This window comes from Poeciliopsis prolifica, unplaced genomic scaffold, assembly GCF_027474105.1.
Source record: "Poeciliopsis prolifica strain line A6 unplaced genomic scaffold, Auburn_PproV2 SCAFFOLD016, whole genome shotgun sequence".
NCBI classification, from domain to species: domain Eukaryota; kingdom Metazoa; phylum Chordata; class Actinopteri; order Cyprinodontiformes; family Poeciliidae; genus Poeciliopsis; species Poeciliopsis prolifica.
Window position 1 is genome coordinate 3,280,092 of NW_026562391.1, and position 15,727 is coordinate 3,295,818.

General features: G+C 41.2%; 1 protein-coding gene across 6 annotated transcripts in view; it reads right to left on the minus strand.

Moving 5' to 3' along the window:
* add3a (adducin 3 (gamma) a) overlaps positions 1 to 15,727 on the minus strand; it is a 75,100-nt gene that overhangs the window by 43,090 nt on the left and 16,283 nt on the right. For 2 of the 6 annotated variants that reach the window (XM_055041080.1, XM_055041075.1), the window contains exon 1: positions 2,730 to 3,269. The exons of 2 other annotated variants lie outside the window; for them this stretch is intronic. The gene's annotated coding sequence lies outside the window, so the exon portion shown is untranslated. Of the gene's footprint in view, positions 1 to 2,729; positions 3,270 to 15,727 lie in introns of those variants that run through there. 2 more of the 6 variants (XM_055041081.1, XM_055041079.1) reach the window with 1 other exon arrangement.

The window sequence follows — 15,727 nt, forward strand, 5'->3', positions numbered from 1 at the left end:
ACAATATGTGAAAATACACAACTAAGGAAAAATATGTTGTTAAAATAGCAATATATTCCATCAGGGGCCGAGTGGGGAAACACCTGGATTGTTATTCCTCATGATCAGGGACACATCAGCTGTCATTATCAGGCTTTGCCTCAAGGGGGCAGTGTTCTGTGTTAGAGAGGCAGCCTGCACAGATCTGGACGACAGTTGCAGACTGAGTCTCCCAGTCTGGTGCATCGGTCACTACTTCAGTGCAAAGCGATTCATTCAGAGGAACCTTCACTGACGGCCAGATATTATTAACGTTTCATTTTGAGGAATTCATTTTACCTCTATACATTCGTTTATTCAACTCTCTGATAAGTTCGTTCTACTTTCCTGAACTCCTGCCAGAGTTTTCTCCCCTATGTGGAGCACAGAGAGCTACCTCTGCTCCACATGTGGCTGTGCACTACCAGTCAGCTGGCTGAAAGATGTCAGACGTTTTTTTTTTTCCCTTTTCCCCGTAATTACAACAAAGGCACCCATATTACCAGTCACAACCGTAACATGGGTGCTTCTGATGTCCAACTCTGCTTCACTACATGTGTTATATATGTTATTACATTAGAAGCCCATTCAATTAAGCAACTGATCCGTATCTGGCCGATTCAATTTGCACCGTTAGAAACTCTCCCCATGGTGATATCAGGTTCGATGCCTCTTTCTAAGCTGTCCTTTATCCTCTATGTGACTTTTAGCGTAGTTGTCATTTGTGTGTGGTGTGAGCTTTTGCTGCTGTGAGACTCTGACCTACTGGCTAAACATTGCATCAGCATGAAAAATACAACTGAACAACTCTTAGGAAACTATTAGCCAACAATTCCAAACACATTTTCGTTCAACAAAACGTAGATATTGTACTGTAATAAATATGTTTGATTATTGATAAAGCAGCAGCTTTCTTGTTTCAGAAAACACAAGTAGATGTTAGTTTTAGATTGGACTCTAAATACCACAAAACTGAAGTATTTTTCCTCATAGTCATCATACACATTTGTCTTACTCTCACTGCACGTTACAGAGGCTTATTTTGAGGAAATAATTCCTTACTATTAATCGAAAATTCAATAGGCAGATTGATTAATTTATAACCTGCAAAAAATATCTTGTTATAAATGTAATAATCCTCCAATACAACAAGAACTATTTAATCAATATTAAGGAATTAATTACTTGAAACAAGCCTCTATATCTTGCTGAAAAGTATCTTGTAAGTTAGTATACTTGAAATAAATGAAACGAAGATATTTGCACTAGAAACAAGACCAAAAAAACTTGATAAGATTTTCTGTTTTTGTAGTGCGACATCAATAAAACCTGCAAGATGAACGGTGACGTCTTACATTACGATCTTTGGTCGATTTAGAGCATTTCACTCTTTTTAAACGACTTAAATTATTTTTTCATGTTATTTGGGGTTTTTTTTTATCTCCCTGGGGTTGTGCAGTGCAGTGAGTGTGAGTGCCAGTGCAACTCTCTGATAAGTTTTTGACCTAAACAAAAGCAGAGAAGTCACACCCAGTTGATGCATGGCTGCTTTCAATTTTCCGTAGTTATTTCAGCTGACAGAAATAGTCCTGCCCTCAATCTCTATCTACCTCACACTCCTGTTGTGTGTCTCTCAACCATTGCGCTGTACTGACAGGACAGGATCCAGAAGATACAAGCCACTGACCTAAGACCCGCACACCAGCTATTTACATTCATCGCAAGATAACCACCTAATCTGGAAAGTTGCTGCTGCACGGCAATATCTGCTGCTCCTCATGGTCTGGTGTGACTCATTGGGTTACTTTTTCTGTTTTAAATCAACATCTGTGCACAAACGACGAGAATCCATGATGACATTTCAGGTAGTCGCAAATGTCACTGAGAAAGGCATCAACCAACACCCTCCGTCTCTCCCTCACTGACACAAACACAATCCCCGTATCTTCAAAGCCGGCCTGCTTGCGTCTCCCTATAAATAGACGAAAGCACCCTTTTGGGTTCTGTCACCAGCCGACAGCAACAATGATGGAAACAAATCTTTACTTTGTTGATTAAATCCATGCAGAAGGCAGGACTGACGTGAGCCGAAGCTAATTCAAATTCAAGGGGGAAGTAAGGTTGATCTCCCTGCCTAAACACGCCTGCATAACGGATCAAAGCGGGAAAACCGCGAGGAAAGCGAGCGCGCCAAACACTCGGGCTTACGCGATGCGGCAGCGTCAACAAAACGTGACGAAAGTTTGTTTCCTCTGGTGCAATGAAACGTTTGGTTAGGGGTTGCGGAGCTGCATCTGGTTCTCATACGGATGTGTCATTTAATCAGCGTTCCATCTGTTTGCTTTTTTTGTTTTAAATGATGACCAAACTCAGTGCAACAGCTCCAGCTTCCTTCCACACAACCTCCAGAGATAATAATCAAGGCTAATCTGCACTGGCACTCACACTCACTGCACTGCGACTGCTAAGCGTGTTTATGGAGCAGGAGTGTTTCTCTCCGAGAGCAACATGGAATTCCCCCCAAAACTATAACCAGAGGTCGGTTCAAGTTCCCAGCCTGGTAGACGGAGAGATGGCCTTTCTGCAAAATGCAATGGGCATGGAGGAGTGCTGAGTGTGTGATCACAACACAAAAGGAAGTACAAAGGTTAAATCAAGTGCACTGACACAAAAGAGCGACATTTAAACTCGTAGCCTGGAGTCCGACCAACCTTATGTTTCCCTCTTCTGTCAGTGATTGGGAGAAAGCGGGCAGCAGAGGCTGAAACTCATGTCTCTGTGTTCACTCTGCTGCTGATCCGTGTCTGTACTCCAGATTCCAGCGGAGCAGCCGGGACGGACATACGCAAGAAAGAGGAAGAGCGGGATGACAGAGAGTGAAAGCCGTGTAGCTGACCAGAAAAAAGGAAGAAAAAAATAAAATAAAATCAAAACTAGTCGTCCAGATTTTTCCCGTACAGATGCTCTCCGGTGGAGCCGCCGATTCCTCCGGACTCCTGCAGCCGCTGCTCTCTGACGGCTCCGCTGCTCACCGGAGAGAGGAGTATAAACAGCTGTGTGTGTGTTTTGTGTGTGGAAAAGAAGCTAAAGGGACCACGTGATGCGGGCTTAATCCCCCGCCCACTGGCCTGGAGGTACACACACACACACACACACACACACACACACACACACACACACACACACACACACACACACACACACACACACACACACACACACACACACACACAACATATACAGACCAATCAGAGCTCAAGCTCACACACACACACACACACACACACACACACACACACACACACAACATATACAGACCAATCAGAGCTCAAGCTCACACACTAATCACCCCTCCTCCTCTGCTGCCTGCTCACCCTCTCTCTCTCTACTACACTGGTTTTTTTCAACACTTCTTTCCCTCTTGATCTATTCCTCTCCGATTCGTCTCCCACATTCCACAATCGCTGCTGTCCGTCTCCGTCTCCACATCCCTCTCCACCCCCGTTTGGCCCCTCCACCCCCCTCTGGGCAACTGCACTAAAGGTCAGTGTTTACGAGCCACACAACCTGCTGCAGCAGAAGCAACTGGATACCTTTTACTGCTGCGTCTGCTACTCCAAAGCAGGTTTATCCGACTCGCCGATGAACACACATTCAGGACCGCTTGGCTATTCTAAACGAAATGACACACATTCACGGTCAAAGGTCAAAAACCTTGTGAACATCGGCTTGAAGGTCAGAGATCGAACGCATGATTAGCCCGTTGATTTTTGTTAATGTCACAAAATGCCACTTACCCTTCAAGTTATACACAATCAGCTGAAAGCAGATAGAGGGCTGGAGCAACCAAACATAAACATAGATGTTCAAAAGAACTGGGTGGGTACTAAAAAAAAAAAAAAAAGGTAATCAGACATTTTTAAGTTTATTTTAAGTTGGATTGGTCTGAATCGGGCTTCAAACTGAGCAGTTGTGTTTGGTATCAGAATGGAATAATAAGAGGTTTAAACAAGTTATTAGAGGCAGTTGCAAATCATCTGTAAACTATTTAATACTAACCAGAATATTGTACATGCAGCATACAATATCCTGATGAAGTTTTCAGAAATGCAGGAAAACCAGGGTTGATTTCTTGGTGCGCCCCTAAAAATTATTTCTGCTTGTTCAGTAGCAGAAAGATACACATGGCTTCCCTGTGTATCTGCTGCATGATTATTCCATAGCATGCCAAGATGTAAATGTATGTCAACATTGACGACCACTAATGGTAGGAAATACAACTGGCATCTGTGGTTGACTTTTGCTTGCCGACTGTGATAGCCCTGCTTTTGTAGAATATTAGGGACAGGCAAAAATATCCTTTCTGTAATAATTTTTGTCTTAAGTTTGTAAGATCCTGATCCACATAGGCCGTTCTCCCACTCAGACACACAGTGTGACATCACCTCTGCTGTTAATATAAACAATCACTGACTGCCAACATTTAGAAATAAATATTTAAAGTGAGGCTCTAAAATTGGTGTCAGTAAGTCAAACCTGCAAAAAAAAGGATGAGCTTTAAACCAGCCAAGAAATATTCTGTACCATTCCCATGTTGGTGAAATACAACAAAGCTCCAAATGTGCAAAATGACTAAAAATTCCAACTTGCGCCTAGGTTGAGGTGACAAGATATAGTTTTATAGACAAACTACAAACTTTTTCATAAAAATTAGATGAAGAACTTGACCTGTAGAAGTGGCTGAACTCCTCAGGTGAGGAACCGTGCAGCGCTGATCGATCGCCGCGTTAAGCATGCTGGTGGGACAAACACTGCACCTGCATTTCCTCCTGTAATAACTGACTGTAATCCGGTTCACAAGTCAAATACGAGCGACGAGCCAAACAATCAAAACCTGTCAGCAATCTGTCAGCAAACGCCTGAATTACTGCGTCGCTGTTTGCTTGAAACAGACTCACTGACTCATTCATCTCAACAGCTCTCTGATTTGAACGTCTATCTCTGACAGGCAGTAGTTCACGTTTACGTAAAGCGGCACAAAGAAAAGTTCAGTTGTAAGTCTATGAGCCATCAGCCGCCATGTTTAGATAAATTTACAACTTTTACAGTGCTAATAAAGTGTGCTTGAACTCTTGCAGATGTCTTCACACCTGCTTTAGGTTACGAAGCCAAAGATGACTTGAGAAAAGTATAAAATGGAGTCATTTTGTATTTTTTTGTAGGATATCGACATGTGACGGCAGGAAGAATGGGAGGCAAAAACTTTTTCTTGATTTGAGGTTGATTTGAACAGCTTTTTACCTTTGAAAAGTCAATCAACTTTGAGCTGACTTTTGATATTTACAGGATTCAGTCTGAAGTTGATCTAAAACCTTAAATGTATGGAAAAAAAGCAAAAGAATAGAGAAAAAAATGTATATTGAGGCAAATACTTTTCCACAGTATCTGGAAATTTCTGGGATTTTCACCTTTTTTTCCTATGAAAGGATGTGTCTATAACTGTGTTTGATCTTTACTGGACTAAATATAAATTAAAATTGATGAGAAAAAAAACGGTTGCCAAAAGAAATCAGAAGACTGAAATATTTGCAATGACGCATTAAAAACAACACAAGGCAGCACAGAAAGTAGGAGTTGAACAAAAAAAATCTGCTGAGGCCGTTAGAAAAGCATGATCCATATTCTTTGGCTCACGTTCAAAAAAGACTCACAATATGTGATTTAGCAACTGTTTCCCTGACTAAACTGATATTTAAGCTCCAACTGCCTTGGAAACGATCACTGCTTTGACGGAATGAACCATCCAACTTATGCAAACGTTTGAGCGGGTGTCGGGTTACAAGCCAAAAGCTTTTAGGTTTACATGCCTTCGGTAATAAATAGCCGCAGTCCATTCTGAATGCATCACCTGATAACGTCGTAGACGGTAAAGGGTTGGGGGTTTTTTTTGGATTCGCTCCTGCAAGATAAACTGCATCAACACCACAGGAGACGCCACACCAATAAGCCCCACCGGATGATTCACGCCGAGCCTGAAAACCTGCCAATGCACAACCCCTGCATTGTTTTGTGACATCTCTGTCTGGACTTCTGTTATCAGTTCAAACCTGCCTCAGAGTGCACCGTTTGCCATACCTCATACTAAGTGGTGAGAACGCGTCATTGTTCATGCAAAAGATAAATCACAAGAAGAAGAAAAAGAACAAAGATAGGAGAGCAATGTTTCTGGAGGTTTGCCTCTGATTCAGTTCAAATGAATGAACTCAGGTTTACTCATTTTTGGGGAGGAAAACTTGTGACAAGAACAGAATTTCATCCTGATTTGGTTTTATATGCTGTAAGCCGGATTTTGGTTCATTACTTAATGGTATCTTTGGATAATCATCGTGATGTCAGAAGTCTGTGTTTCTGAGTTTCTACACAGCTTGGAAATCTGGAATATGATTTCAGTGTTTAAGTCCTAAGTATGAAAAAGGAAAATATCAGCATGAAACTTTTCTTTTCCTTTCTTTCTGCTTAACTGGCAACAAGCTCATTTTCGCCAGTTAATTGGGTGCAAACATCAAAGTCAGGGATTCCCTCAGTGTGTTATAAGCCTGGTGGGCAACCAGACGTTACTTGCCATCCCACCAGGCTGGGATGGCATACTCACAAACATGACAGACCGCTGGATGAATGACTGCCCTAGAAACCCATCACCAAGCTTAGCAGGTTTTCTGGGGGAAACCTGGAATCATTACAGATATTCTTGCATTCCGGCAAAAACTGGATGTTATGGGATCATTGGTTGTTAAGAAGCAGAAAGTTCTTCTCTCACTGCTTCATGCAGATCCTGATGGCGTGAAATGTTCCTGGAACGTTTCTCCCATTGTACGCTCAGGTTCAATGGAGCAGTTGCTTTGACTTCTATTCGTCAGAACAGGTGATTTCATCCTGGTTTTCCAGCCACAGTGTATGGTCCTTGCCATTTAGCTGGCAACTTACTTGGTCCTTTAGACAGAAGTACCAAATCCTGCTGGGCTTCTCAGTTTGACTCTCATCTATAGTGTGTAGGAGACGAGATGGATGGGGTGCAACTTAGAGAAGTTCTGCTCTGTGTGAAAAGACGACAATAAACTGGCTTTTTTTGAGTAATGGCTTCCCTTTTCCACACCACATCTCCCAGTGTAGCATTGGTTTTCTCTTAAAGAAGACCTCCGCTTCAAAAAAAAAAAAAAAAAGAAACCTACTCAACAAACTTGTACAGCTATTTATATAAAGACATCACACACTATGCACTGGGTACAGCTAAGCCCAAACTGTAACTTGACCCGACTCCACTTTGCTCCCATAGCTAAACTAAGACGTCAGCTATGCGTTTGTAATGAAGGACCTGCAGAGGTAATAAAAACGACACATTTTCACACCAACATATCATGAACACGTCTTAATTCCCGATATTTGGGTCCCGCTTTCAACGTAAAGGAAGCAGATTTCTTTGAACGGCGTCACATGAATGCGGAGAAATCAGGAGGGCAGCTGCTGGAGGGGCTGCAGACGGTTTGTATCAACAAACAAGAACTATGAACCAAAGGAGCACCACATGATTGCTTCACTTCTCCATCCAACTGTGACCTCTTCACGGCAAGGAACAATATTCTGCTCAGAGGAATTGCTCACGCAGCTGCTCTATGAAATTAAATTAGAAGAAAATCGCAAAGAAGGTAAATTTATTTGTACCCAGCAGCTTGACAGGAAGTGGAGCAGATAAAGCTGTTTTTTTTTTTTTTATTAGATTCATTATTTTAAAGTCGAGTCATTTCTGTAGCATATTTTAGCAACCAGGCAGTTCAAAGGGCTTTACACGATGGAAATATAACAAAATAAGCAAAGTAAAGAGAAGCAATGGGGAAAAAAAATGTAACAAAGACTAAAATTATTTCTGCCCCAATTTAAACAAGCTGCTCATGATGGAAAATTAAACAAAAATCTAAATGACGTCTTCATATATAGATTTTATTTTGTTTTCCTCTTGAATGAAAATTCTCAGATCACCTATTTTTTTACTTTGAAAACTTAAACCTTTATTTTCTTCACAAAACAAGTTCAGCACTGATGCAGCCCGCTGCAAATCCAGCAGGGACAACTTGGAGACGTCGTTCCTGCGCTCACGTCCTCCTGCTCGAAAACAGCCAGCTTGTCTCTGAACATAAAGTAATTACAGCCCAGGAGGAACCAAAACAACTGCTTTTGCTTCAGCTTGACTCATGTGACACAACGCAGACATGGTCAGACTAATCTCAGCCGCAGCCGGGTTTGTTTTCTGCATACTCTACCATTACTGCTCAACTATTATCAAGTCAAATGATTAATGAGGCCTTTGCACACCACAGCACTTTCAAATAATACGGTCCAACTGTTGGAAGTTGTTCGCTCCTTGAGCTCCGTGATAAGCTGCGGACAAAAACAGAAAAGCGCGCAGCAGAGAGAAGGGCTGGCCTCTGCAAGGCTGTCGGCTTTTTACTGCCAAAGTACCGACGACAGACGGTGTTGCATCAAATGCCAGGCGGTAACACGAGAGGAGTGAGGGGGGCATGTGCAGTGACGCCAGAGATTTAGGAATCCATAAACACTTCAGTTCACTTTGAGGCTTCTCGGTTACGTGCAAAAAGAAAAGAAGAAAGAATTGCCTCGGCAGACCCCACAGTGAGAAATACGACAGTTGTGGCATTTTTTATAAGAGCTTACGATTTGCTTTGTTAAGGGTCGTGAGACAAAACGAGCTTTTTTTGACTAATTTTACTTCGGATTCTCTTGTCCCCAAGCTGGACCCTGGGAGGCAAAATGAAGCTACATGTTGGGCCCCAGGATTGCTTGTTCCTGGTGTTCACCTCAAAAGCAACATCACGAGGGACAAACTTGAACAAATTCATGAAGAGCATAGTAATTTGTCATCTGCGACCTCCAATCTTTGCACTTTGTTTGATTATTTTTGTTTAAAAATTGAAAATTTACCTGCAATAGATGCTAACCTTTATGTCTTTACCAAAGGATCTGTGTTACAGATTCAACAGCAGCAATGATCTTTTTTTTTTTTTTTTGAGTGTTGCAGTTTTAATCTACAGGGATAAATTAAAGTAGCGTTTCTCCAGGTAAAGAGACGGAAACCTTTAAGGCTGACACACTCCACCATTAATCCGGCTCTCAGCAGCCCATCTAGCTTTCCGTTTGTTCGGGCGGGATCCTAAGTAGTCACTAATCCACATCTGAGTGGTAAAGAGGTATTTAGAGAGCAGCTAATGTTTAACGCACCGGGACAGGTTCACGTTCACCGACCGGCAGAGGAACAATGCGGCCGCTGTTCGAGTGAGGATGAGGAGCACACCGATACAAGGACCGCCAGTGTGATTACGAAGGTCTCTCTGTGCCTTAAGGTTCAAGCGCTAAAAATAAACTTCTAGAGAATAAGAGGCGGTGGGCGAGTGAGGAAGCAATGCGTCTCCGGGTGTATTTTTACGGAGACTGAATAGGGGCTAGAAGTGACAGTGGGAAGTCACCACCCAGTTCCCCACCTTGGTCAAATGAGATCTCAAGTCGAAAAAGAAAACTCAGGAGGATGTTTCAGATTATTTTGCTTTTCTTCCGTAAACTGCATTTAAATGCAATGCACAAAGTCGTGAAGAAAAAACTATTTATCCCAATTACGTTTGACAAGATCAAGATGTATAAATAAACCCATTGGTTTAAGAGGAAATTTTACAGAGTAAAACACAAATGTAGACTCGTTTGTTTTCTTTGAGGGTGAATAGTTATTCTGCCCAGAGGGCATCAGGGCAAACCGCTCTGAATGACCGTGGTCTTGCCTACTAATGATGTCTTCAGGTCCCTTCCAGCTCAACCAAACGGGCGCCCATTACTGATTCTGCTGCACAGGCCACTTTTGTCCTCAACTGACCGATTGAACCAGCAAATGAAAAGAAAATCTTGAGTCAAAAGTCATGAAAGGGCATAGGGTTGAAAACTGAAATATTGAAAACTTTGTCAACACACAGCATGAAGATTTTTGCTTAGTTACAACATGGATAAACTAGTTGCAGCACATCCATGCTTGAAAGCTTGAAACTGAAAGTAAACCTGACAGCATGACCTACTTTCTGATTAATTTGGCTAATAACCATCTGACTGTTTAAAAGAACCCCTTCAAAAGTAGCCCAATAAAATGAGATGGTGTCGTAAAGAATAAAAGCACAGTGGCAGACGGAGCAGAACACTGTGAACTTGAAACTACTGTTTAGGGTGAAATACCACTAAGGACAGTAAAGATGTGACCGAATTTGATGTTCTACTAAATCCTTTTCTCCTCCTTATGCAACAAGTTGTTTTTTGTTTTTTTTTACATCGCTACAACGGCTTAAGTGCTGTACAATTTTTATTTTTTTTAAAAACTTGGTGGTGTTCAAGTACCAAGTTGAAAGTTGGGAATTAGTTCCCAACTTTCAGACTTCATTCTTGTAAGTGATGGCAAAGTGCAGGAGCCTTGCTTCAGCAAGCTGGCCAGCAGTGCACAGCATTAAATATTTTTTACTGATGCTGCTTTGCCTTTCATATGCTCTATATCACAACTGTATATTTTACACAATCTGAATTATTGCAAAATCCAAATTTTTTTCCCATTCTTGGATGACAGTATCACACTTTTTTCTTACAACGCATCTGACGGGGGTTGTTACAAGTCTGACTCATTTCCCTCCAGCTTTTTCCCTGATATCTTATTAAATTGATCTGAAATATTTCTGATGGTTGATAAAACTCTGTCTATAGCAGTAGAAAAGCTGTTTTTACAGCTGGTGTCCTTTCAGTGCATTCTCACATGTTTATCTGCACTTACGATCGCACTAGGAAGCTCAAAACCTGATCCAAATAGTTCACTGTACCTGCACACGGCAGCGACAGCCAATCAGACGACAGCTTTCACACTCCTTTTCCAAAACGTCATGGAAACGCAGAGTAAATACTTGGAATATAGCCGTTCGTCGCCACAAACGCAGTTTATTTCATATTTTATCATTTCCTATAATCTGATAGATTTCTACAATAATCAAACAAATGGCGAAACAGACATCAAAGCCGAGCTCAATCAGGAAAAGCAGCAGTGATTAGAAGCACGTTGGGTATCGTGTTGCAGTTATTTGCATGATCACAAGAGGCTGGAGAGAAAATGGAAGCCGCTACAATGAAAGTGAGCTTGGAGACAAAAATGATGCTTTGAAGCTTTCCGTCCCACAGTTCCTCTGAATCAAAGCTGTGAGACGCATTTCCACCACTTTGTACCAGCAGCATGAAATACTCCACAACCGGACCTCAACGAACACCTGGGGCCGTCTGGGAACCCGGGCAACCAAACCTTCAGCGTTGGTCATCTCTGTTCGGTTTGATTTCTTGTCGACCAATTCGCCTGAAATGTTCTGGTCGATAACATGCTGAGGCTTGTATTCCTACCAAATGGTGTTCACAAATTAATCCTGTCAAGTAAAAGCAAAAGATAAAGGCATAAATTTCAGCCAAAATAATTTTTTTCCCTCTTTCTTAGGCACTTACAAGTCCAGTATATTTTCAATGCCTTAAACAGCAGAGAGTTAAAATTTCACATATTTATTTGGTTTCTCTCATCTAATTTGGAAAGGGGAAAAGAAATTTCATACAAAAATCACGCGGCAGTAGCAGGAGTTAATAAAAACAAAGAGACAAAGATGGCACAAAAAAAAACAAAAATCATTAATCGCAACAAGAAAAGGAGATAATTAAATGTACACAATTACATAAAAGGATATAAAGATAAACAAAAATGCAATAAAAACACAGATTTGCCTTAAACTAAGAGCCTTTATTAACAAAAAAGTCAGCTGGAAAGCAGGACAGAGTTTTGCCTTTTGGTTCGAGATGAAGTAAATAAGATGACGTCACTTATTTTTGCTTTAATTATTTGTGTTAACAGCACAACATTAACAAAAAATAATAATGTATTGAGTTTTATATGCAGGAACAATCTGTTCTGGCCCATGGTTAGTCACCAACGCTTTGCAGAATCCAACTATTTTGTCAAGGCAATAAAATTTGTTTATTCTTTTAGGTCATTTTGAAGCCGACGTTTCAGCAATTAGCGACCATTTCAAAATAATCGCAAACAAATAAGTCCAGATGAAACAGGAATAAAGCTTCTGCACACAAACACGCACAAGCCCAAACACACAGCCGGCTGCTGGGGATAATCACCCTGTAATTACAGCTGGTAATGACAGAGTGGCAGACACAGTTGAAAAAGTCCCCGTTTGCTTCAACCACGCAAACAAAAACAGTTCCTGCCCGGGTATCTCAGCTGCTAACTGCCGCCGTGTGCCCTGAGAGCCAGAGGCCCGGTGACCCGGAACCGGTCCGCGACTCGAATCAAAGCCTTCCCGAAGAATTCTGTGCGCCCATTCCTTGAAATGCTCCACTTTAGAAAGACTCTTGTGGTGGCCGCATCAAATTACAAGCTTTTGTTCTGCGGTTTTTGTTTGCAATAAAAGCATAAACTCCTCTGATGCACAACTGAGCGCCGCCGAGTGTCGCGCTCCAGGACGGAGAGCTGCGTCTCTCACCAGCCAAATTCAAACGGCTTTCCTGGTGGTCTAAAAGTACACTCAGTCGTGTCGGAGTGTCTGTGGGTTTTTTTTTTTTAAAAACTTCCAAATCAAAACAAAAAAAAAAGAAAAACAAACTTGATCCCAAACACGACAGCGAAAATGTTTGTTTGACCGGATGACAAACTGCTCTAAACAAGAGTGTGCGAGTAAAGCTTCAATTTGAAATTCCTCTGTTTGTCATTTCATTCAGACATAATCAACCTTTCACATCGATTGGAGCCATGTAATCAAGACTGATTCATTGCAAACCAAAACCACGCTTTTGCATTTGAAACCCATCCGTGTAACCCATTTTGGATTCAACAAAGGATCAGGAGGGATGCTGTTCCTGAAAAAGCAACATCCCACCTCAGAATCTGTGGCCAGTCTTCAAAAGTTGGCAGAACCTCTCCATCTAATCTGACTTGAGCTGGAGGTAGTTTGCAAAGAATAAGGGGAAACAAATGAAATCTCTCGATGTGTAAAGCTGGTTGAGGCGTATCTGAATCAACGTGCAGCTGGAACTGCAGAACAGCGGACCTGTATTCTTTATTAATATTATTTAAATATCACATATTGGTGGATTTGGGGTCTGCACAGCAGCCAATCCAGGAACACCGTTCACTTTCATTGGCGCCGATTGGCCACTAGAGTGGAGATAAGGAAGACTGTTAACGTTAGCTTCGGCAAACACTGTTTATGCATATGAAGGTACATTTGGTGTTTGAACAGCTACAATAGGCAGTCTTAGAAGAGCTCTCAAGTATTTGCAGATTTTAGCTATTTACAGCAGCCAGACATCTACCCCTGTAAATGCCACAATAATCAATAAATCAATGAATCACATGATAAATTAAACAACTCAGTAATTTCCATTGACATGATTTATCATTTATTTTATTTCCTCTTTTTACCAAAAACTGGATTACAAATGTTTTCGGTCTGCTTCTTCAACTAGCCCTCATTTTGAAGGACAATTTTGTTTACAAACACTTTAAAATTGCTTTCACTTGTTTATTTATTTTGCATATTTAAGATGTCTTCCAGTGTTAAATGTCCATTAGAATGTAAAGTTGACTGATCTTTTAGAATGTGCCCGTGCATTATTATTTTACCATTACAATACTTCAAAATGATCTGAAAACAATATTATCGTTTATTGCAATAACTTGTAGAACCATTTATCATCAAGGAAACTTTGTTATGGTGACAGGCCTACTGGGGTCCACTGTAACGGGTGGTACTGAAAGGTATTCAAGTATTCTGATCTATTTTATTTTGTTATTGTTGTTTTACAAACCACTATCATGTGAAATCAATAAGTCAGAAGTTCATAGTCAGGGAGACAAACTGCAATAAGCGGCTAGTATCTATCGTTTGTTGACTGCTCTGGGCGGTGATGCTGAATGAGTCTTTAGATAAAGAAAACTGTTCACAGGCAAAGTCGCCGTCACACGACATCACCAAGAGGCAAAAAGGTTGAGCCCCAGGGCCAGAGCCGATACCAGAGCCGATACCAGAGCCGATACCAGAGCCGATACCAGAGCCAATTTGACGAAACAAATACACGATAAAAGGAGCAAAAAACGGGTTTGTTCCAAGTCATTGTTCCACTTGAAACGTCACCCAAGTAAATGTTTGATCTTTCCTCCGTTCTGTAGAGGATCACATCGCAGAGGTGCAATTTATTTACAGTTTATGGTGCTTATCTGGTGGTTCCTGCAAACAGATGTCGTATTATCACTGGTTTCACACACACACACAAACACACACCTTTATGGACTGCGTATTTAACACTCTCCCAGCGCTCACCAGCTGTTCTCACAATTGATCAGTTTTTACAATTGGTTTCTTCACAATGAAATAAACTATCACCACCATGTCATAATTCTACAAGAGGCAACGAAAACCCTGCCAATACATTTGTTTTTTTGATTCAGTTGAAAACTTACACCGACCACAGATAAATGATAAACCAACAAAATTAACCCTTCCAGACCGAACGGATCGGCGACGACACAGACAAATTTGTAGTACCATAATTCACCTTGTGGGGCACTGCGCTTTCCAGCCGATATCAAGTTATTATGATCATTTCTCTCCTACTGTAGCAGGGAGTGAAATTAATCTGAGGGCTGTCTTTTAATAGATGGTAAATTACGAAAATAACTGGCTATATATTGAAAGATCCAGTGGTTATTGGTAAATGGGCAAATAGATGTACTCACAGGACACTTAAAGAACTTTGTACAATTAAAATAAGCACAAAATACCCATGTGGAGATTTGAAATTTAGGACTCAAAGGGTTAAAAGAAGTAGAGGAAGAGCAGAGATTGTGATGAAGGTCTTCTACTCCTGCAAAGTTAAACTGTTTGTCGTTGATGGCCTATGATTTTTCATCCTTTCGTCTCTAAATTAGAGGAAATAGACAAACTTTTATGGCGTTCCCAACATTTCCAGTTTGCTTAACTCCACCAATTTTTCAAAAACGATTCTTTGCTCCTGTCGTAGTCCAGTATCAAAGAAAACTCATCCAGTCAACAAACCCACTGTCATCTGGACACAGCAGGAGCACCACAGGGGACTGTACTCTCACCATTCCTTTTCACTCGGTACACTTCAGACTGCCAAATTGCATGGCGTGTACGACGACAAGTCAGATTGTCGTCATCTGCAGAAGTACTCAGATGACACTGCAGTCACAACATTCGATATTAACAAGATCCCAGGACATTCCAGATGAAAATGTAGGAGCAACAAAATTATTTTAACAACATTAATACCAAAGTATATAAAAAACAGTTAAGTTCAAAAGTTCATGTACAGCTTAGGAGCTTATTGTCTCTTTTTTTTTTTCATCAAATACATTATGCAGTTCCATCCAGCTTTGCCAAGATGAAAAAATCAAATTATGAAACAATTATAAATCAGTCCTGATTCCAAATGGAGGCAGGAAAAGCTACACGACTTGTCTGTGGCTGAACACAGACAAGTCCACAGACAAAAGGAGACAAAACTGAAGTGTGTCACCCATGGAGATGTAAGTGTGTGTGTGTGTGTGTGGGGT